This window comes from Schistocerca serialis, chromosome 2, assembly GCF_023864345.2.
Source record: "Schistocerca serialis cubense isolate TAMUIC-IGC-003099 chromosome 2, iqSchSeri2.2, whole genome shotgun sequence".
Taxonomy (NCBI): Eukaryota; Metazoa; Arthropoda; class Insecta; order Orthoptera; family Acrididae; genus Schistocerca; species Schistocerca serialis.
Genome location: NC_064639.1, coordinates 880,144,022 through 880,167,332, shown reverse-complemented (window position 1 = coordinate 880,167,332; position 23,311 = coordinate 880,144,022).

Genomic DNA, 23,311 nt, shown 5'->3' with positions numbered 1-23,311 from the left:
TGGGAGCTAACAGGCCACGAGAGTACCTCACCATCAGGCAGACCTGTGCACTGAGTGGACGAGCCGTGCTGTGTTGGAAAATGGTGCCACGATACTGTCGCACGAATGGTATCGCATAACAACGCATGACATTCGTGAAAACCGTTGTGCAGCCAAGTGTTCTCTCAGTCAGTACTAACCGTGACCTGTGACAACCAATGGCTCCCAACACCAAGATGCGAGGAGTATCGCCAAGGTGTGGCTCTCCTAAATATTGGCATAGTGACAGACAACACTAGATCGTCGCCATAGTGATTACTGATTGTCATCAGCAGTCCGTGCCCCCTCCCCCCTCCCCCCTCTCGGCGAAACTGCAAACGCAGACACTTGCGTTGTTATGTTAACAGCAACCTAGCCGTGATACGGCAGTTACCTACAGCGACTCCTGTAAGTCTCCGACCGACGGTGCGGGGTGACACAGAGAGGGGCAGGGAGTCTATTACTATTCTCGGATGACAGATAGGGATGTGTAGTGGCTACAGTGTGCATGGTGCACCACACAGCTGTCGTTCCTTGTGTTAGTCAGACGAGAACAACCGGAATCTTGACGACAAGCATGATTACTCTCACAATCCCGATAAACGCAAGATATCTGAATGCCCCACAATAGTGGCTGTGGTACTTTTCGGCCAGCCAGCCAAATGAAAACACAGAATAAAGAACCATTCGAACTCTCGGGAGCTGATAACTCTGTCTCACATGCATTCACAGAAACTGAGTGCCTTGCACGATGGTTACTCAACAAGTGGTACTCTTCACGCCATTTGCATAACCCACTAGGTCTGGTAGCAATTCTAAACACAAACAGCACTGACTGACTCTGGACACTGTTCTAGTCTTTCACCTACCTAAGATGGTTTCTACGTTCACGTGGTTACACTGACATCCGATCACGTCTTCTGGGTGCTTCACCTTTATTGACAACCAATGTACATTTAACTGAAATTATTTTGTGGGAACAATTAAATTGTCGAAATGCTTGATACAACGACGGAACATGCTATGAGATTTCACCTGGCATTGCTTAAAACCCAATAGTCGATGTTGTTACGTCTTAGGCGACGCTCCCGGCAAAGCTGCTGCTCTTATCGGTACTCACCTGCTGAGCCGTCTGGTTCTCCATCGGCAGCTTTCTGCGTCTCCGCTTCTGCTTCTTGCAGGCAATGAACGGACAACACGCTTCACATAAACGCAGCATCTTCTGCAGACAAAAGCGCGTGTCACTTGTTACCCACTGATTTACGGTATGATATTAGCTGTTTCAGACCGCGCTGGAGGAGTTACCTCTACCCTATTAGGTAAAATGTTTTCTCATTGAGAATTTGCGGGAGAGGTGCAAAAAGATGCGACAGCCGTCATCACCAAACTGGTATATCCTAACGCCTAATCTGGTTCTGCAGTGGGCACCTTAGGCCAGTACCTCATACGGCAAAAAATTTACACTGAAGAGCCAAAGAAACTGGTACACCTGCCTAATGTCATGTAGGGCGTCTGCGATCGTGCAGAAGTGACGCAACACGACGTGGCGCTGACTCGAGTAATGTCTGAAGTATTGCTGGATGCAACAGAATCTATGAATCTTGCATCGCTTTTCATACATCCGTAAGAGTATGAAGGGGTGGAGGTCTCTTCTGAACATTACGTTCGAAGGCATCCAAGATATTCTCAGTAATGGTCATGTATGCGGAGTTTGGTGGCCAGCGGAAGTGTTTCAACTCAGAAGAGTGTTTCCGGAGCCACTCTGTAACAATTGTGGACGTCTAGCATGTCACATTGTTGGACACAGTTCATCACAAAGATGCTTATGTACGTCCACCTGTCCGAGTCGTATCTAGACATATCAGCGGTCCCACATCACTCCAACTGGACACGTGCCACCCCATTACAGTGACTCCACCAGCTAGAACAGTCTCCTTCTGACATGCAGGGTCCATTGGTTCATGAAGTTGTCTTCGTACCCGTACACGTCTATCCACTCGATGCAATTTAAAACGAGACTCGTCCGACAAGGCATCATGTTTCCAGTCGTCAACAGTCCAACGTCGTTGTTGACGGGCGTGGGCGTGGCGTAATGCTTTGTGTCGTGCAGTCATCAAGGGCACACGAGTGGGCCTTCGGCTCAGAAAGTCCAAATCGATTATGTTTCATTGAATGGTTCTCACGCTGACACTTGTTGATGACCTAGCATTGAAATCTGCAGCAATTTGCGGAACGGTTGCACTTCTGTCACGTTGAACGATTCTCTTCAGTCATCGTTGGTCCCGTTCTTGCAGGATCGTTTTCCGCGCTCATCGATGTCGGACATTTGATGGTTTAACGGATTCCTAATATTCTCGGTACACTAGTGAAACCCCACTTCATCGCTACGTCGGAGATGCTGTGTCCCATCGCTCGTGCGCTACTATAAAACCACGTTCAAACTCACCTAAATCTTGATAACCTACCGTTGTAGCAACAGTAACCGATCTAACAGCTGCGGCAGACACTTGTTGTCTTAGACAGGCATTGCCGACTGCAGCGCCGTATTTCTGCCTGTTTATATATCTCTGTATTTCAATACACATGCCTACACCAGTTTCTGTGGCGCTTCAGTGTATTACGAGATACGCGGCTTGTTGCTGTGTCCTGGATGTGAACTGGGCGCCTGACAGGCGTTTTCAAGTTGTCGCTATTTCATTGTCACTGATCAACTCGTCCACTACCATCAGCGCGTTCTCTTCACGGCAAATACGAATAACGACATGAATTAGCAAGTACACTGGCGACATTTTAAAGGCTTCCATCTCAGCTGTTGTTAACCATTATTGACTTTTTTGAAGCTCACACGAAAGCCCAGTTTCGTTCCTATAGGCCGTTCAAAAGTGCAGTCTACAAAAACAGAGCAAAGGTACAGCAACTTTACGTTTAGCATATTGACATGCAACAAATTTTTTTTACATAAGCCAGCATAAAAATTATACTTACAGGTGCCAATATATTGTCCGATTACTGAATGACTGCATAGCAGATACGAGATCGCTCACACAACGTGCAAGAGTCAGAAAATTAAAAGCAGGAAATTTACTGAGCGCTGTAACAGTCATCCTCAAAACTGAAGCCACATTTTAAATCACTGCATGCGCTGATTTGCGTCATTGAGCTCCAGTTATGACTTCTGTTCCCGCGGGAAACAGATACAGCAAAGACCCAACAGTATAAATTAGTGTGGCCCTGGATCCACAGATCTATTAGAGGTATAGCGTGCTATATTTTATTATACCCGTATACTGGATAGTCGAAATTTTACCAAACAAGACCAGTTGGAACAGTTGCGCGGTTCCCTCCGTCCCTTTTACCGTCACCTACCTGTGAAATCGTCGCAGCAGGCCGCCGGTAGGAAAGTCGAGCAGAAACCTACCGAACTGCGACTCGTACCAGACTGCATACAACGTAACTATTCTAAAAATCTGGAAAAGGTCTTAATTTTGAATGAAAGGTGAAAGTACTGGCAAAACTTCGGTTTATTCTGAAGTCGAAAATTACACGTTCACTGTTAAGCCCGTGCTGATCTTAACACAGTCATGCACAAACAGTTTCGTTCACTTTAGCAAGTTTATGGCAACGGATTTCCCGAAATCTGAACAGCTACTAAGCACGGATTCTTCTTAAATGAAAACGCTCGCCACTCTATTAAGTTTATCGGTGTGTAGTGCACTCAAGTTTTTTAGTCACCGATCTGCTCAATATGCCACGCAGAATTACTGTCTTTTCTCATACACAAAATTACTTTAAAATCCGTACTTTCTAAAAAACACACACACCGGCGTAAATATGCCTTCACTTTAAAGCACTTTTGAGGTATGTAGCACAACTAAAACCGGCAAACTATGACTTCCTTCGGAACTCATGCTACACACGACCTTAGCATTGAAAGGCTGGGATCGACCACTTAGACAGCTGTATGCAATGTATATCTCCAAGAGAAAAGACGCGCGAAGAATATTCCGTGATGATTGGTTAGTTTTTTTAAGGTCAACAGAAAAACATTATTCTCCCACGTTAGTCCGCGCTTTTCATGACTAACCAATCAATAAATTACACACTTTCAAATTGCACTTTTTCCGAAATAAATATTTAACATTTTGATATTTTGTTTATACTTTACGTTATTAACCGGCCGAGCGGTTCTAGGCGCAGGTTCGAATTCTGCCTCGGGCATGGATGTGTGTGATGTCCTTAGGTTAGTCAGGTTTAATTAGTTCTATGTTCTAGGGGACTGATGACCACAGATGTTAAGTTCCATAGTGCTCAGAGCCATTTGAGCCATTTTGAACGTTATTAACTATTTTCATTGGTACTCGAATTGGGTTTTCTTTTACCACAAACTTAATAAACATACTATGATACAAAATTCCCCGTCGTTTGCATTCACACTGTCTTAAAAATTTCTCACTGTATTTCGTACAGCGTTTGTCAGTATAGCAATGATCTGCGTATTTACTTTAGATCACATTCATACATCATTCACAATACTAGAAACATATACAAAACTGTAGAAACATAAATAAAGAAGCCCTCAAGAAGTTAACACAACAATTCACAAAAACGTTCTCTTGACCTGTTTGTTGAATATCATGTGGCCGCTACTGTCCTCTAGCAGATGAAAACTAGAACTACGCACTCGACTGAGCCCGCTTCAAACCATCTGTCACTGTACACGCATGAGTCATTCTCCCCATACACAGGCTCCAGACAGGAGCGATATCAGGCGCCACGCCTCACAGTCTGCCATATCATATTGCATTTTGTAAATAAAATAATGAAAAATATAAGGCTGCAAGATGGTATGTCATAAGATAAAAGCCGCGCGGGATAGCCACGGGCATGGGGGTGTGTGTTGTCCTTAGCGTAAGTTAGTATATGTTACATGAAGTAGTGTGTAAGCTTAGGGGCCGATGACCTCAGCAGCTTGGTCCCATAAAATCTTACCACAAATATCCAAATTTCCGTAAGATAAGATAGGTGCCTATTGTAAGATGGTAATGTGAGGATTTTATTTCGGGCAGGAAACACTATTAAGAATACCATTAGGAACACAATTAACAGGACACATCAACTAACAACATGAAGTATATATGAATTAAATAGCGACAGTTGTGGAGCTATGCATTTAGGGCAGACTGGGTTTGAGGAACACACAAAAACATGGTGAAAACAATCCGTCCACTGCCGCGTCAGACCTCAGGAACAATCAACACCCCGCTTCAGATATTTATAAATCTCTAAAATTTCTACATCATGAAAAGAAAGGGAAGAAGATGAATGTGTCAAAAGAGGTTGTGACACGAGGGCGTGCTCAAAAATAAAGTCTATGAATATTTTATGTGGGAAAATCTTTAAGGCTTTTTAAGCAAAACAAAGTTTATTAACGTTTTACATCATTATTATTCTTGTCTACGTATTTGCAGACCTTTCCCACCAGAGGGTTCCGAATTGTAGCGTGTAACTTTGCGGTATGTAAGGTAACTTTGTCGGTCTCAGACAAACAGCGTACTGTTACCGCGTTTCGAATTCGTAAAGTTCATCCACATGGAGTATCCTCTCCTTTGGCATGGCAACGCCACAACACGCCCGAGCGCCGCGACGTCTCAGCAATCCGTCACCGTGGGTTCCCTGTCAACGACCTTCCCCCATACAGTCCCGACTTCGCCCCATTGGATTGTCACCTGATTTTACAACGTAAAGAACACCTTCTAGGACTTCGCGTTGATAATGCTGAAGCGGTGCAGGCAGAGATGAGGTTTTGGCCAAAAAAGTCAAACATTTTACAGCGGCGGTATCAACAGACCTGTATGTCGTTGGGAGAAATGTAGTTGTCACCAGCGTGACTGCAATTGAAAGATAAATAGAGTATGTAGACATGAATAACAAATATTTAACATGTTAATAAAGTGTGTTTTGTTTAAAAAATTTTAAGAATTTTCAAATGCAAAATTAAAGTCATTAGTACTTTTCAGTACGTCCTCGAATCTCAATCTCCTATAACATATTTATCTTCGTATCCTTTTCAAGGTGTGGAAGTTTTAGAAATAGTTGAATAACTGAAGCGTCTGTTTATTAGTCCTGAGGTGTGACATGGAAGTGGATTGATTGTTTTCGCTTTGTTTTGTGTGTTCGTCGAATCAGTTCTGAAAGTCCTCCCAGTCTGTCCTCTCTACATTTCTTCACAACTGTTGCTATTTAGCTCATATATCCCACATTTCGTTAGCGGATCTATCTTGTTAACTGTTTGCCTGATGGCATACTCAGCAGTGTCTCCCGTCCGAAATGCAAGCCTGACTTTAATTACAACGAATAGGCTTCTATTTTGTTTCATCTTACGACATACCGTCTAGCAGAGTTACATTTTTACGGCAGAATTGCAGTAAAGACTGCCATTTTCCTTTTCGATGGCACAACATTTTGCAATGCATTTTACGGTTCTGCACACTGTTCGTACTGTTCTTGTTTCATAGAATTTCGACTTTCCCGAATGTGGCCATAATAAGCTATACTCTGTTATGTCTGTGATAGATTTATGGATTTATGGACACTCTAACGGTTTCGGCGACAAGAGAAACGGTGCAAAACTAGATTGCAAACTTCGTGCTTCCCTTACTACTGTTGGCTTACTTGAAACGTTTAGCCGATCCTCTTGTCTTGATACACGGCTGTGTCGATCTCCACAACTTCTCCTCCGAAGAAATAATGCTGGTTAGAAAAAAATAAAAAAGACTTTCTCTCTCTCTTGAAATAACTCTGTGCCCTCATAACACTTTCAGTTCAATTCAGATATATCAGATATATCTTGCAAGTCAACGGCATCGTTAACCATTAGATACTATTAAATACAATTACGATGTGGTGGGTTTAATAACCACCAGAAGTTCAAAGACAGGTCATGCTTCTAACAACTCTAACACCAAGATTAAGTCAGAGTCTCTACACAAATCATGTTTCAATTGTCTATAACAATTACAATTCTCCGACCAGCAAGGAATAATTGCTCCTTGTACTTTCCATACAGGTTCTATGGCGTGATCGGCAAACACTTGTCAGCATCGCTCGTCTAACGCAGCTCCTGTCCTCCTATGACCAACGTCCATCCTGCACACACAGACATCTGTTGCGTAGTAAATAGGGTCTGTCTCACACTTATCTTAAAAACATCGTATGTTCGAGGTGGCAGAAGGTCGAGTGGTTCCAGAATTTATGTGGAAATTCTCGAATCATTACCACAGATTGATTTAAACTGATGTGTCTCTGCAGTATTTGTTTCCCGTGGCATGAACAGAAGTGACAGCTGGTGTTCAATAACTAATGCGAACACATGCAGTTATTTAACACGTGGATTCAGCTTCGAGATTGACTTTTACTGTCCTCAGTAATTATTCGACTTTTAATTTTCTGAATCTTTCACGTTATGTTGTAAGGCGTACACATTTTTCAGACCTTATTGAGCTTCACAATTACGGTACAGTATAAAATCCCCAGAAAATGACTCTATATTGTTTACAGGAAGCAATTGTAATAATCTCATATATAGAATAACAAAACAATATGTATCCTTATAACGACAGGAGCATGCGTAAATGAGATAAAGTGAACGCAGTTTGGAGGTAGACTGTGGATATGGTTAATGGCATTTGGAAACCCCAACTAACATTAACAAAAGAAGAACCAGCTGCAGCACAGAAAGAAATAAGATGACAACAGTGAAATACCTTTTAAATAAACACAGCCGAGACAATGGGTAAGTGGCAAGACAGCATTAACAAGGCTAGCGGCGACCTGTCAAGAAAAACTAAAATTCACCTATACGAAGGAATCTGTTGGCTGAAGCCATACTGTGTGATATACAAGAGATGTGGTGAGAAGAGTCACGTCATATAAAAGCATTTTTGAGAACTAAATTAACAGAGCTCTCTCGTCTCGCAACAGGCCACACCTATGTGTGGAAAAATAGCGAAGACATTGAGACCTTTGCGTCTGCGAAGTGAGGGCGGTACGCTTCATGTATCATGGAGGCAGATGTCAAGCGGTAGTTCATATTCCTGCGAGAATTTTTGGGGGCAGAGCATTACGAACATCGCTCCATTCCTTAGCGACTGTGCAATAGCCTTTATTTCGACTAGGAAAAATTTAACGTTCTACGGAACGCAGAAAAGTTGAGACTGAGTGGTTCAGTCAAGGCCGGAGTAGGGTATTAGCGTTTCAGATCAGGCACGGAGACAACACCGCCACAGTTCCCGATTGCTAATGTACGAACGCGCATTACAAATGGCAACGAATTAACAGCATATTGATAGTCTGACAGGATAGAAATCTGACAGATTGAGAGTAAACAAGAAACTGATGCAAAATGGAGAAAAATAAATTCTATAAAAGTGAATGTGACTCATATGTTTAGTAGTAAGTAAATAAGTAAGTAAGTAAGTGTAGATAGAGATGTATTCACTGTATGTTTAATTGCTGGTGCAATATATTGTTGAATTGGGTTCTGTTGAGCTCTGTCTTAACTCCAGTAACGAAAAACGCTAAAAGAAAGGCGAGGAAACGGATTGAATATAGGACTGTGTGAATCATATTTTGCGGTAGAGTCAAGTCTTATGATCTGATGTTAACACATAGTCAAGTTCGAAAATTTCACGAACAGCAATGCTTAGAGGAACGCTCATAAATGACAGAAAACAATAGGTAAAGGCAGAGCGATGTAATGGCAGATCTTCATAGGATCGAGTGGGACATGCATCAGCTATATCAGCGTGAACAATACGAAACAGAGGATGTAGAAATACCGAATGAGACGGACAATGCAAAACGTGGTGTTCAATCTGGTCAAAAGAATGGATATGAGAACAGCGTTGCAAATGATTCAGATTTAGAATCCGTTGGCAGTGATTTACAGTATGTAGAACCGAACGTGATCATATTGATTCAGACCCGTTGGTAATCACATGAAAGAACTAGTGTTAGTTCTACCACACTATGTTCGGAAGAGAAAGAAACGGTTCACGAAAAACTAGATAGGGAGCGGTTTCATCAGATGGCAACAGGCGATAATGGTGTAGGAGTAGAAAACGCCAACATATTAGGAATGTTGCAGCGGTTATTACAACAATCTCAGGAATCAGAGAAGCGTTTAGAAGGGCACATGACACAAGGGCAAAAAGAGTTAACATTGGGGCTGAGAGAAACTAATAGGGAAATACAAAAAAGACGTGATAATATACAAGGACAATTAGATCAAATCCGAGCTCAAGAAGCATAAATTATGCTTCAAACGCTTGTTACAGGACACACACAAATGAGAACAGACATTGACACTGTCCAAGCAGACATGAATACGTAACGCGAAGTTACGGAACAAAGTGTCAAAAAAGTTAAACAACAGGTCGAAGCTTTTGCCATCAGAGCGGCGACGAAAGCGAGACATGTAATTGCTGAGACGATGTCCTACAAAAGAACAACCAAAGCTGCATTGAAGAAATTCGATGTTCGTATTTTAAATACAAGAGAAAACCGAACATCAATTTCAGCAGATCGGAAGTTTTGCGTTCAACAGAAACTCGAGGAGACGCATAAAGCGTTAGTGAGGAATCGCAAACGACGACAGAATCCACGTTAATGTCGGTAGATAATACTGTGAACACGGCAAAGTCAACAGTCGCCAATAACATGACAGAAAGAGAACGCGAAAGTATGTGTGACGTAAGACGGACAGCACATGTGAATGTCAGTCCAGAAACGCAAACAGAGAGCAGGAAATTAGTCCAAAACAAAATATCCCAGAACAGTCCGGCAACAGTAGGGGACAGAGTGGACCACTTGTTGACGAAAGAATAACAGGTCAGCCGGTAATAAGCGTGTGTGGTTTGCAGCAAGATTCCGCACGTCAAGCACAAAGCGTCGCATACAGAGATCACAACGTATAAGACGAATATCGATGGGTTACTATACGGTATGTAACGAGCCAGAGTTGCTTACACGACAAGATACAGAACTGGTAGCGGGTGCTATGGGCGCATATTGCCCAATGTAATAGTACGTAAATATGGATTGGGGCTATGAAATGAAAGAGAAAGCCGCTTGATAGAATTTTGCACAGAGCACAACTTAATCATAGCTAACGCTTGGTTCAAGAATCATAAAAGAAGGTTGTATACATGGAAAAAGCCTGGAGACACTGACAGGTTTCAGATATATTATATAATGGTAAGACAGAGATTTAGGAACCAGGTTTTAAATTGCAAGACATTTCCAGGGGCAGATGTGGACTCTGACCACAATCTGTTGGTTATGAACAGTAGATTAAAACTGAAGAAACTGAAAAAAGGTGGGAATTTAAGGATTTGGGACCTGGATAAACTGACTAAACCAGAGGTTGTACAGAGTTTCAAGGAGAGCATAAGGAACAATTGACAGGAATGGAGGGAAGAGATACAGTACAAGAAGAATAGGCAGCTTTGAGGAATGAAGTAGTGAATGCAGCAGGGGATGAAGTAGGTAAAAAGACGAGGGCTAGTAGAAATCCTTGGGTTACAGAAGAAATATTGAATTTAATTGATGAAAGGAGAAAATAGAAAAACGCAGTAAATGAAGCAGGCAAAAAGAAATACAAACGTCTCAAAAATGAGATCGACAGGATGCGCAAAATGGCTAATCAGGGATGGCTAGAGGAGAAATGTAACGATGTAGAGGCTTATCTCACTAGGGGTAAGATAGATACTGCCTACAGGAAAATTAAAAAGACCTTTTGAGAAAAGAGAACCACTTATATGAATATCAAGAGCTCAGATGGGAACCTAGTTCTAAGCAAAGAAGGGAAAGCAGAAAGGTGGAAGGAGTATATAGAGGGTCTATACAAGGGCGATGTACTTGAGGGCAATGTTATAGAAATGGAAGAGGATGTAGATGAAGATGAAATGGGAGATACGATACTGCGTGAAGAGTTTGATAGAGCACTGCAAGACCTGAGTCGAAAGAAGGCCCCGGGAGTAGACAACTTTCCATCTACATCTACATCTACATCTATACTCCGCGAGCCACCTTACGGTGTGTGGCGGAGGGTACTTATTGTACCACTATCTGATCCCCCCTTCCCTGTTCCATTCACGAATTGTGCGTGGGAAGAACGACTGCTTGTAAGTCTCCGTATTTGCTCTAATTTCTCGGATCTTTTCGTTGTGATCATTACGCGAGATATATGTGGGCGGTAGTAATATGTTGCCCATCTCTTCCCGGAATGTGCTCTCTCGTAATTTCGATAATATACATCTCCGTATTGCATAACGCCTTTCTTGAAGTGTCCGCCACTGGAGCTTGTTCAGCATCTCCGTAACGCTCTCGCGCTGACTAAATGTCCCCATGACGAATCGCGCTGCTTTTCGCTGGATCATGTCTATCTCTTCTATTAATCCAACCTGGTAAGGGTCCCATACTGATGAGCAGTACTCAAGAATCGGACGAACAAGCGTTTTGTAAGCTACTTCTTTCGTCGATGAGTCACATTTTCTTAGAATTCTTCCTATGAATCTCAACCTGGCGCCTGCTTTTCCCACTATTTGTTTTTGTGATCATTCCACTTCAGATCGCTCCGGACAGTAACTCCTAAGTATTTTACGGTCGTTACCGCTTCCAATGATTTACCACCTATGGCATAATCGTACTGGAATGGATTTCTGCCCCTATGTATGCGCATTATATTACATTTATCTACGTTTAGGGAAAGCTGCCAGCTGTCGCACCATGCATTAATCCTCTGCAGGTCCTCCTGGAGTACGTACGAGTCTTCTGATGTTGCTACTTTCTTGTAGACAACCGTGTCATCTGCAAATAGCCTCACGGAGCTACCGATGTTGTCAACTAAGTCATTTATGTATATTGTAAACAATAAAGGTCCTATCACGCTTCCCTGCGGTACTCCCGAAATTACCTCTACATCTGCAAATTTTGAACCGTTAAGAATGACATGTTGTGTTCTTTCTTCTAGGAAATCCTGAATCCAATCACAAACCTGGTCCGATATTCCGTAAGCTCGTATTTTTTTCACTAAACGTAAGTGCGGAACCGTATCAAATGCCTTCCTGAAGTCCAGGAATACGGCATCAATCTGCTCGCCAGTGTCTACGGCACTGTGAATTTCTTGGGCAAATAGGGCGAGCTGAGTTTCACATGATCTCTGTTTGCGGAATCCATGTTGGTTATGATGAAGGAGATTTGTATTATCTAAGAACGTCATAATACGAGAACACAAAACATGTTCCATTATTCTACAACAGATTGACGTAAGCGAAATAGGCCTATAATTATTCGCATCTGATTTATGACCCTTCTTGAAAATGGGAACGACCTGCGCTTTCTTCCAGTCGCTAGGTACTTTACGTTCTTCCAGCGATCTACGATAAATTGCTGATAGAAAGGGGGCAAGTTCTTTAGCATAATCACTGTAGAATCTTAAGGGTATCTCGTCTGGTCCGAGTGCTTTTCCGCTACTAAGTGATAGCAGTTGTTTTTCAATTCCGATATCGTTTATTTCAATATTTTCCATTTTGGCGTCCGTGCGACGGCTGAAGTCAGGGACCGTGTTACGATTTTCCGCAGTGAAACAGTTTCGGAACACTGAATTCAGTATTTCTGCCTTTCTTTGGTCGTCCTCTGTTTCGGTGCCATCGTGGTCAACGAGTGACTGAATAGGGGATTTAGATCCGCTTACCGATTTTACATATGACCAAAACTTTTTAGGGTTCTTATTTAGATTGTTTGCCAATGTTTTATGTTCGAATTCGTTGAATGCTTCTCTCATTGCTCTCTTTACGCTCTTTTTCGCTTCGTTCAGCTTTTCCTTATCAGCTATGATTCGACTACTCTTAAACCTATGATGAAGCTTTCTTTGTTTCCGTAGTACCTTTCGTACATGATTGTTATACCACGGTGGATCTTTCCCCTCGCTTTGGACCTTAGTCGGTACGAACTTATCTAAGGCGTACTGGACGATGTTTCTGAATTTTTTCCATTTTTGTTCCACATCCTCTTCCTCAGAAATGAACGTTTGATGGTGGTCACTCAGATATTCTGCGATTTGTGCCCTATCACTCTTGTTAAGCAAATATATTTTCCTTTCTTTCTTGGCATTTCTTATTACACTTGTAGTCATTGATGCAACCACTGACTTATGATCAGCCTCGGGAGAGCCAGTCCTGACAAAACTCTACCATCTGGTGAGCAAAATGTATGAGACAGGCGAAATACCCTCAGACTTTGAGAAGAATATAATAATTCCAATCCCAAAGAAAGCAGACGTTGACAGATGTGAAAATTACCGAACTATCAGTTTAATAAGTCACGGCTGCAAAATACTAACGCGAATTCTTTACAGACGAATGGAAAAACTGGTAGAAGCCGACATTGGGGAAGATCAGTTTGGCTTCCGTAGAAATATTGGAACACGTGGGGCAATACTGACCCTATGAGTTACCATAGAAGCTGGATTAAGGGAAGGCAAACCTACGTTTGTAGCATTTGTAGACTTAGAGAAAGCTTCTGACAATGTTCACTGGAATACTCTCTTTCAAATTCTGAAGGTGGCAGGGGTAAAATAAAGGGAGCGAAAGGCTATTTACAATTTGTACAGATACCAGATGGCAGTTATAAGAGTTAAGGGGCATGAAAGGAAAGCAGTGGTTGGAAAGGAAGTGAGACAGGGTTATAGCCTATCCCCGATGTTATTCAATCTGTATACTGAGCAAGCAGTGAAGGAAACAAAAGAAAAATTCGGAGTAGGTATTAAAATCCACGGAGAAGAAATAAAAGCTTTCAGGTTCGCTGATGACTTTGTAATTCTGTCAGAGACAGCAAAGGACTTGGAAGAGCAGTTGAATGGGATGGACTGTGTCATGAAAGGAGGGTATAAGATGAATATCAACAGAAGCAATACAAGGATAATTGAATGTAGTCGAATTAAGTCAGGTGATGCTGAAGGAATTTGATTAGGAAATGAGACACTTAAAGTACTAAAGGACTTTTGCTGTTTGGGGAGAAAAATAGCTGATGATGGTCAAAGTAGAGAGGATATAAAATGTAGACTGGCAATGGCTAGGAAAGCGTTTCTGAAGAAGAGAAGTTTGTTAACATCGAGTATAGAATTAAGTGTCAGGAAGTAGTTTCTGAAAGTATTTGTATGGAGTGTAGCCATGTATGGAAGTGAAACACAGACGATAACTAGTTTGGGGAAGAAGAGAATAGAATTTTCGTAATGTGGTGCTACAGAAGAATGCTGAAGATTAGATGGGTAGATCATAGAACTAATGAGGAGGTATAGAATAGGACTGGGGAGAAGAGAAGTTTGTGGCACAACTTGACTAGAGGAAGAGATCGGTTGGTAGGACATGTTCTGAGACATCGAGGGATCACCAATTTAGTATTGGAGGGCAGCGTGGAGGGTAACAACCGCAGAGGGAGACTAAGAGATGAATACATTAAACAGATTCAGAAGGATGTAGGTTGCAGTAGGTACTGGGAGATGAAGAAGCTTGCACAGGATAGAGTAGCATAGACAGCTGCATCAAACCAGTCTCAGGACTGAAGACCACAACAACAACAACATTGAGCAATGAAACCTGCAAGTGATTCTGCGGCACAAATGTCACAGAATGAGCCAAATTATACACGTTTGGGTAGATCTGATACAAACCTGGGACAGAATTCCAGTTTCCAAAACACAGATGATATACTCCAGAGTGAAGCGAGAAGTATTGATGGTAACCATTTTCTGACATTGCGCAAATACCAGCACTATATGGAAGATGCAAATAGTCTTTATCCTCGCACATTTATTGGTCAATTCGAAGTAGGTATACCAGCTTATTGGCCTTTGAAACATAAATTAGATTTCATTTGTGCACACATGGAAGGAAGTATTGCTGGAGCGATGCAGAAGGTAGCGGAAACTTGGGATTCGTATGATTCGTGTCGTGCAGCCTTCATAGCCAGATATTGGTCACCTGAGGCGCAAATGAGAATAAAGTATGGTTTATTACAAAAGTCTCATTTGAAAATTCGCGAGAGAAAACAGCAATCAAATTCTTTGAGAATATGGCTAAAAGGAACCAATATTTAGAAAGCCCGTATAGTGACGGAGAATTGATAAAGATATGCAAAACGAAACTACCGATGAAATATCAACAAGCATTGATAGGACGTGGGGGCGATAATGTAGAAACCTTCAAAGGAGTTTTGCGAGAAGTCGATTTCATGTATGAAAACTACGCTCGAAGAAGTCGTGATTCAGGACACCAAAACTTTGAAAGAACAAATAATAATAAGGGCAATAACAGTGAAGGTAGCAATGGTAGGCTGGTATTGGGAATGAATTCGGGACCAAACGGAGATAGTTACGTAAATGGGAATAATGGAAACACGGGACCACAACGTAATGGATATGGCTTTAATAATAATAATGGAACAGGACAAATAGGGACGAAAATAGGAATGGAAACTGGAGAACTCGGGAAAACCGACAAACTGATTTTAATCAGTGATCGCCAGGTCAATGGAGAGGAAGCATATGGGGAGGTGGTGCAGGAATGCAGCCACAGCCAAATACTTCAGGTACTTAGCGGAGAAATAAACCACAGAGTGAAGTTGAATTACGACCATCAAATCCCAATAAGCGTGTGGAATAACAGACGTTAGGTATTGTAAGGGCTCAAGCAGATAATACACTTTCTGCAGAGACGGATAACAAAGTAACCGCAGCGAGAAATAGGTTAGGACAGCAATCGGAAGTGGAAATAGGAACGTGAGAAGGATCGTCGAAAGTATCCATACAGATACCGCAGATAGGCAGGAAATCATAACTGAAGTGTTGGGACGAGATAAATTGGGCGATACTAACTATGAGGACAAACTGCTAGCTTTACGTAATAATGAAATATGTAATAACGAGGAAGAAGTGATGTATATGGTGCAGATGTTTGATTCTGCACAGACGACAGATGATTTTCTGCAGGATAATACATATCCTAACGTAATCAGTCACAGTACGATTGATCCAGGCGACAAGAGTAACCAACAAAATACGACTAATATAAGTCAGAAAAAAAGAGGAACGTATGAATAAGTACACCTGGATCGGAAAACGAACCAAATCACAAAGTATCTGAACAGGCAGATAAATCAGAGTCTAATGTATACAATTGTGGTACATATGAGAACATAGTACGGCAGTATTACCGAGTCCACGTACTCATCAAACCAGATACAGCAAACAGCGTCGTAATAAATGAAGTCGAAGCTGAAAGTCTGCATCTGCAACCCTCAGTGGCAGACAACAATGATGAAAACGAAGTGAATCAGGCTGCGAGTACAGATACTCCTAATGTAGAATTTGACGAATCCCCAGAATCTAAACGTGAGGTACTATCACATTTAAAGAATACGTACCATGTTTTAAAATCCAAATGAAATTCACGTGGATGTGTGACGACACATCTACAAGAGAGAGCAGGGTGTCAAAATGAGCCTTTAAAATCTAGATTGGTTACGGTAGAAGCTGCTCTAAAAGCGGCAAGAATGCAGTTAGACAGTTTAAGAGGAAATACGTCTCCCCAAAATATCGAACCAACACAAATAAAAACGAGGGTACTTCTGAGATAAGTCCGATACTGCGTGTAATAGTAAAGAGTACTGTTGTTAACGAAGTAATAGATAGTGAGAGTGAGTTAATGCCGATACCAGAGCCGTTATTTAATCGTTGCTATAGTAACCGTGATTTGTTAGTGTTCGAAACACGAAAGGTTAAAATACACGGACTAAATACGGGACGTTTGTCGAACGCCAAAAGGCAGACAAGACTTGCATATGACCACCAGCGTCATATAATATAAATGAATTTTGTCATAGTACCAAAGATGTCAGTCGATATGATTATTGGAGCTGATTTTCTTAGTCAACATAAAGCTGTGTTAGATAGGGGCAGAGGAAGTGTCACTTTCTGAGAAATCAATTTAAAATTCGAAGTCAACCTGAGTCATGAAGAAATATGCGGAAATTATACACAGTTACTGAAGCTAGTTGACGGAGATATTGCGTGTCAGGATAATCCGCGATGTCTAACGATGAACGAATCAGGGCCTATGAATGTAGAAATACTTGAAGCCATTCATGCAGAGATCGAGAAAAAAATACAAAGTCTAGAGGGGTTAACAGATCAGCAAAAGTTGGATTTAGATGGAGTATTACGCAAGCATGCGATGGTATTTGAACCGAGACCCGGAGCAATTAAAAATTTGCAATACAGATTCGAGGTTAAGGACCACAAACCTTTAAGAGTAGCTCGATATAACATTCCATTGAGTTACCGACGAGCTGTATTCTTGGAGTTAAATAAGATGGAACAAGAGGGTGTTATTGAACAGGTACCATCAACTTATAACAGCCCGTTGCGTGTTGTAGAATAGAAGGATGGAACAATATGTTTAATGTTAGATTCCAGACAAATTAACACAATCATAATTCTAGTAACAGATCGTCCCGAGAGACTAGAAGATTTACTACAAAAATTTCATAATGTGGAGGTATTCTCATCACTCGATTTACGAAGTAGTTTTTGGCAAATTGAACTATCGGCAGAATGCAGGAAATATACTGCATTTACTGCTTTTGGAAGGTGTTATGGATTTAAAAGATTCCCTTTCGGATTGATCTTTTCAAGCGCAACTTTTATTCAAGGTCTACGAAGTATGTTACCTAATGAATTACAGGAACGATTGACATGTTATGTTGATGACATCCTCATACCGAGCGAGGTGGCGCAGTGGCTAGCACACTGGACTCGCATTCGCGAGGACGACGGTTCAATCCCGCGTCCGGCCATCCTGATTTGGGTTTTCCGGGATGGTTCCTTCGAAAGGGCACGGCCGACTTCCTTCTCCATCCTTCCCTAATCCGATGAGACCGATGTCCTCGCTGTTTGGTCTCTTCCCCCAAACCAACCAACATCCTCATAGCAGAGTCATCATGGGAGAAACATAATGAAATTTTGGATACGTTACTGAAAACACTTAAAGAACATGTGGTAACGGTAAATTTGGAATAATCCCCATTTGGAACACAGCAGATAAACTTTCTAGGACATGTTATATCTGCATAAGGAATAAAGCTGAATCCAGAGAAACTGGAGGCAATAAGAAACTTTGTAACACCATATAATAGGAAGACACTCAGAGGGTTCCTGGGACTAGTAACGTTCTTTAAAAGGTTCATCAGTATAGACACTATAGCTACACTCCTAATATGCAGTTTAACTGGTAAAAACACTCCATGGATATGGGATGATACGGCAGAACAAGAAATTCAGAAGTAGGTTCAAATGGTTCAAATGGCTATGAGCACTATGGGACTCAACATCTTAGGTCATAAGTCCCCTAGAACTTAGAACTAGTTAAACCTAACTAACCTAAGGACATCACACACACCCATGCCCGAGGCAGGATTCGAACCTGCGACCGTAGCAATCCCGCGGTTCCGGACTGCAGCGCCAGAACCGCTAGACCACCGCGGCCGGCTTCAGAAGTAGGAAAAGGCGTTAGTGGAAGCACCGATTCTGTCACACCCAGACCTTAAACAAGATTTTTGTATGGCAACAGACAGCGCCAAGATTAGGCGTAGCATTATTTCAACACTACGAACAAGATGGACAGAAAATACATTAAAAAACTGCATTTTAGAATCGTGTCTTATCAAACAGCAAGAGGAATTATTCCAATACAGAGCTGAAGCTTTAGCAGTAGTCGGGGGTTTCCGAAAGTTTAGATATTTTCTATTCAGGCGGAAAACTATTGTAGACACAAATTATAAAGCTCTCGAGTTTTTACTCACAGCATACTGGAATCATGGTAGGCTAGCAAGTTGGATTTTAATTTTGCAAGAGTATGATATCTGTGTAAAACATATTCCAGGACCAGCTAACACCTTAGGAGATTTTCTTTCCCAGTGTCCACATGGTGCAACCCCAGGTAAGTTCGGTACAAATCAAGACCAAGTTGGCATGCGAACGGACAGATCGAACATCCAGAAGTGTTAAGGGTCAAACATAAGTGGAAAGACAAGAACTCGGTTGACATTCGTCAGCATTATTTTCTGAAGAATGATGTACTGTTCCACAGACGAGACCCAAGCACTAGTTTGTGGACTGTATGTGTTCCTGATGAATTAATAAACAAGTATATATGGTACACTGATTTCAGTAATGGACACTTCGGGGCGAAGAAATGTTTTATGAAACTTAGACTGCACATTTCCCCATCATGGACAGACGAATTCGTCAAATACTTAAAAAATGTAAAGATTGCCAAATAGCCAAATATGTTACATTTCAGACTAGACCACCATTATCACCTATAATACCGAAAAAACGTAAACATCTAGCATCATCAGATTTGATGGGATTGTTACCAAGGACACGGAATGGGAACACATTTATTTTCGTAGTTGTAGAATTAACATCAAAGTATGACACGTTGACCCCTTTGAAACTTGCAAGGGGTGTTACAATCAGTAAAGCACTTCAATGTGATTTCACCAAACACGTAGGACCTGTAGAAAGGTTGATTTCAGATAATGGGAACCACTATAGATCTAAACCTTGGTTGGCAACTTTAAAAAGACATAGAATTAAACCCATCTTCATATCGAGATACAAACCAAGCGCAAATACTGCAGAACGAACAATGAAGGATATTGGGACATGGTGTCGGTTCTACTGTAGTTCACGACACTACATGGTATGCAAATTTATATCAGTTACAAACTATTATTAACGAAATGCCACTCAGTTCTACACGCTTACCGCCAGTCACTGTACTCAAGAATGAAAAAGCCAATGGATAGGGTAAGAGAAGTGTGACAGTTCCCACCATCCAGAAGACCATCACACCAGCATATAATAAAAGCGGCACTTGAAAACATTGAACGAGCAGCGGAAAAACGGAAGCTCAAAGCTGACAGAGGTGCGTCCACACGAGTATTCCAAGTGGGACAGTTGGTTCTCGTTAGAACTTACTTGTTATCGAATAAAGGGAAACAGGTTTGTCATAAATTTTATCTTGTGTATAAAGGGCCTATGGAAATTAATAAGGTAGTTCATGCCAATGCAGTGGAATTGGTGAACCCAAGAACTGGAAAGACTATAGGTCCACACGGCGTCAGTCCCCTTAAAGCATATTATTAATAAAATTTATTACAGTTATCATATGGCCATTAGTCAGGAAAATGGAAATAAATGGATCACAGATAATACAGAAAAACCGTAGTATGTTTCAGGAAGCAGCAAAAATCAAGAGGCAAATAAAACGAGCAACAAACAAGTAATTATTCTAAATTAAGTACCATAATGCTAATCAATTGAATTGTTAAAGTAGACCAGAAGAAAATAATAAAAGGGAAATATTAGCATGTAGAACTAACTAACACATCCACATATCACTAATCCATACTCATTCATGAAGTCAATGAATAGTTATAAAGAAGTCAAAATAACAGTAATCTGTTAAATTCGTGTTAAGTACTGAGGAAAAAATTACTATTCATCATTTAATTCACTGAATTATTCAGGTACTAGGTTATTCATGTAATTATTCGATGTAAAATTTCATATTTGTTATGTTATCCATGTAATCCCCCACCATGAACGATGTCTGTTGGTGGGGAGGCTTGCATGCCTCGACGATACAGACAGCAATACCGTAGGTGCTACCACAACAGAGGGGTATCTGTGGAGAGGCCAGGAAAATGTGTAGTTCCTGAAGAGGGCCAGCAGCCTTTTCAGTAGTTGCAGGGGAACAGTGTGGATAATTGACTGAGCTGGCCTTGTAACACTAACTAAATCGGCCTTGCTGTGCTGGTACTGTGAACGGCTGAAAGCAAGGGGAAATACCGCTGTAATTTTTCCTGAGGGCATGCAGCTTTACTGTATGGTTAAATGATGATGGCGTCTTCTTGGGTAAAATATTCTGGAGGAAGAATAGTCCTCCATTTGGATCTCCAGGCGGGTACTACTCAGGAGGACATCATTATCAGGAGAAAGAAAACTGGCGTTCTACAGATCGGAGTGTAGAATCGCAGATCCCTTAATTGGGAGGTAGGTTAGAAAATTAGTAGGTTAAAGTTAGATACAGTGGGAATTTGTGAAGTTCGGTGGCAGGATGAACAAGACTTCTGGACAGGTGAATACAGGGTTATAATGAATAGAAAAGTAGGAGTGAGGGTAAGCTACTATAAACAGCATAGTGAACACATTATTGTGGCGAAGATGGACACGAAGCCCACGCCCACCACAGTAGTACATGTTTATATGCCACCTAGCTCCGTAGACGTCAAAGAGATTGATGAAATGTATAATGAGATAAAATAAATTATTCAGATTGCGAACGGAGACGAAAATTTGATAAGTCATAGGTGAGTGGAATTCCATATTAGGAAAAGGAAGAGAAGGAAACGTAGTAGGTGAATATGAAATGGGGTGAGGAATGAAAGAGGAAGCCACATGGCAGAATTTTGCACAGGGCATAACTTAATCACAGCTAACATTTGATTCAAGAATCATGAAAGAAGCTTGTATATATGGAAGAGGCCTGGATATACTAGAAGGTTTCAGATAGATTATATAATGGTAAGACAGAGATATAGGAACCAGGTTTTAAATTGTAAGACATTTCCAAGGGCAGATGTAAACTCTGAACACAATCTATTGCTTATGAACTGTAGATTAAAGCTGAAGAAACTCCCAAAATAAGGGAATTTAATGAGATAGGACCTGAATAAACTGACAGGACCAGACGTTGTAGAGAGTTTCAGAGAGAGCATTAGGGAACGACTGACAAAGTGGGGGAAAGAATCCAGTAAAAAATGAATGGGCAGCTTTGAGAGGTAAAATAGTGAAGGCAACAGAGGATCAATTAGGTAAAAAGACGAGGGCTAGTAGAAATCCTTGGGTAACAGAAAATATATTGAATTTAACTGATGAAAGGAGAAAATATAAAAATGCAGTAAATGAAGCAGGCAAAAGGAAATACAAATGTCTCAAAAATGAGATTCACAGGAAGTGCAAAATGGCTAAGCAGTGATGGCTAGAGGACAAGTGTAATGATGTACTGTCATGTCGCACAAGGGGTAAGACAGATACTGCCTACATGATAATTAAAGAGACCTGTGGAGAAAAGAGGACCACTTGTATGAATATCGAGAGCTTAGATGGAAACCCAGTTCTAAGCAAAGAAGGAAAAGCAGAAAGGTTGAAGGTGTATGTAGAGGGTCTATACAGGGGCGATATACTTAAGGACAATATTATGGAAATGGAAGAGGATGTAGATGAAGATGAAATGAGAGATACGATTCTGCACGAAGAGTTTGAAAGGGCACTGAAAGATCTAAGACAAAACAAGGCCCCGGGAGTAGACAACATTCCATTAGAACTACTGATCGCCTTGGGAGAGCCATTCATGACAAAACTCTACCATCTGGTGAGCAAGATGTATGAGACAGGTAAAATACCCTCAGACTTCAAGAAGAATATAATAAATTCAATCCCAAAGAAAGCAGGTGTTGACAGATGTGAAAATTACCAAACAATCAGTTTAAATACTAACACGAATTCTTTGTAGACGAATGGAAAAACTGGTAGAAGCCGACCTTGTGGAAGATCAGTTTGGATTCCGCAGAAATGTTGTAACACATGAGGCAATATTGACCCTCTGACTTTTCTTAGAATATGGATTAAGGAAAGGCAGACCTATGTGTCAAGCATTTGTGAACTTAGACAAAGCTTTTGAGAAGGTGGCAGGGGTAAAATAAAGGGAGCGAAAGGCTATTTACAATTTGTACAGATACCAGATGGCAGTTATAAGAGTCAAGGGGCATGAAAGGGAAACAGTGGTTGAGGAGGTAGTGGGACCGGGTTGTAGTCTATCCCTGATGTTTTTCAATCTCTATATTGAGCAAGTAGTAAAGGAAACAAAAGATAAATTCGGAGTAGGAATTAAAATCCATGGAGAAGAAATAAAATCATTTAGGCTCACCCATGACATTGTTATTCTGTCAGAGACAGCAAAGGACCTGGAAAAGCAGTTTCACGAAATGGACCGTGTCTTGAAATGACATTATGAGGATACTGGGATGTGGTCGAATTAAATCGGGTGATGCTAAGGGAATTAGATTACGAAATGAGATACTTAAAGTAGTAAATGAGCTTGCTATT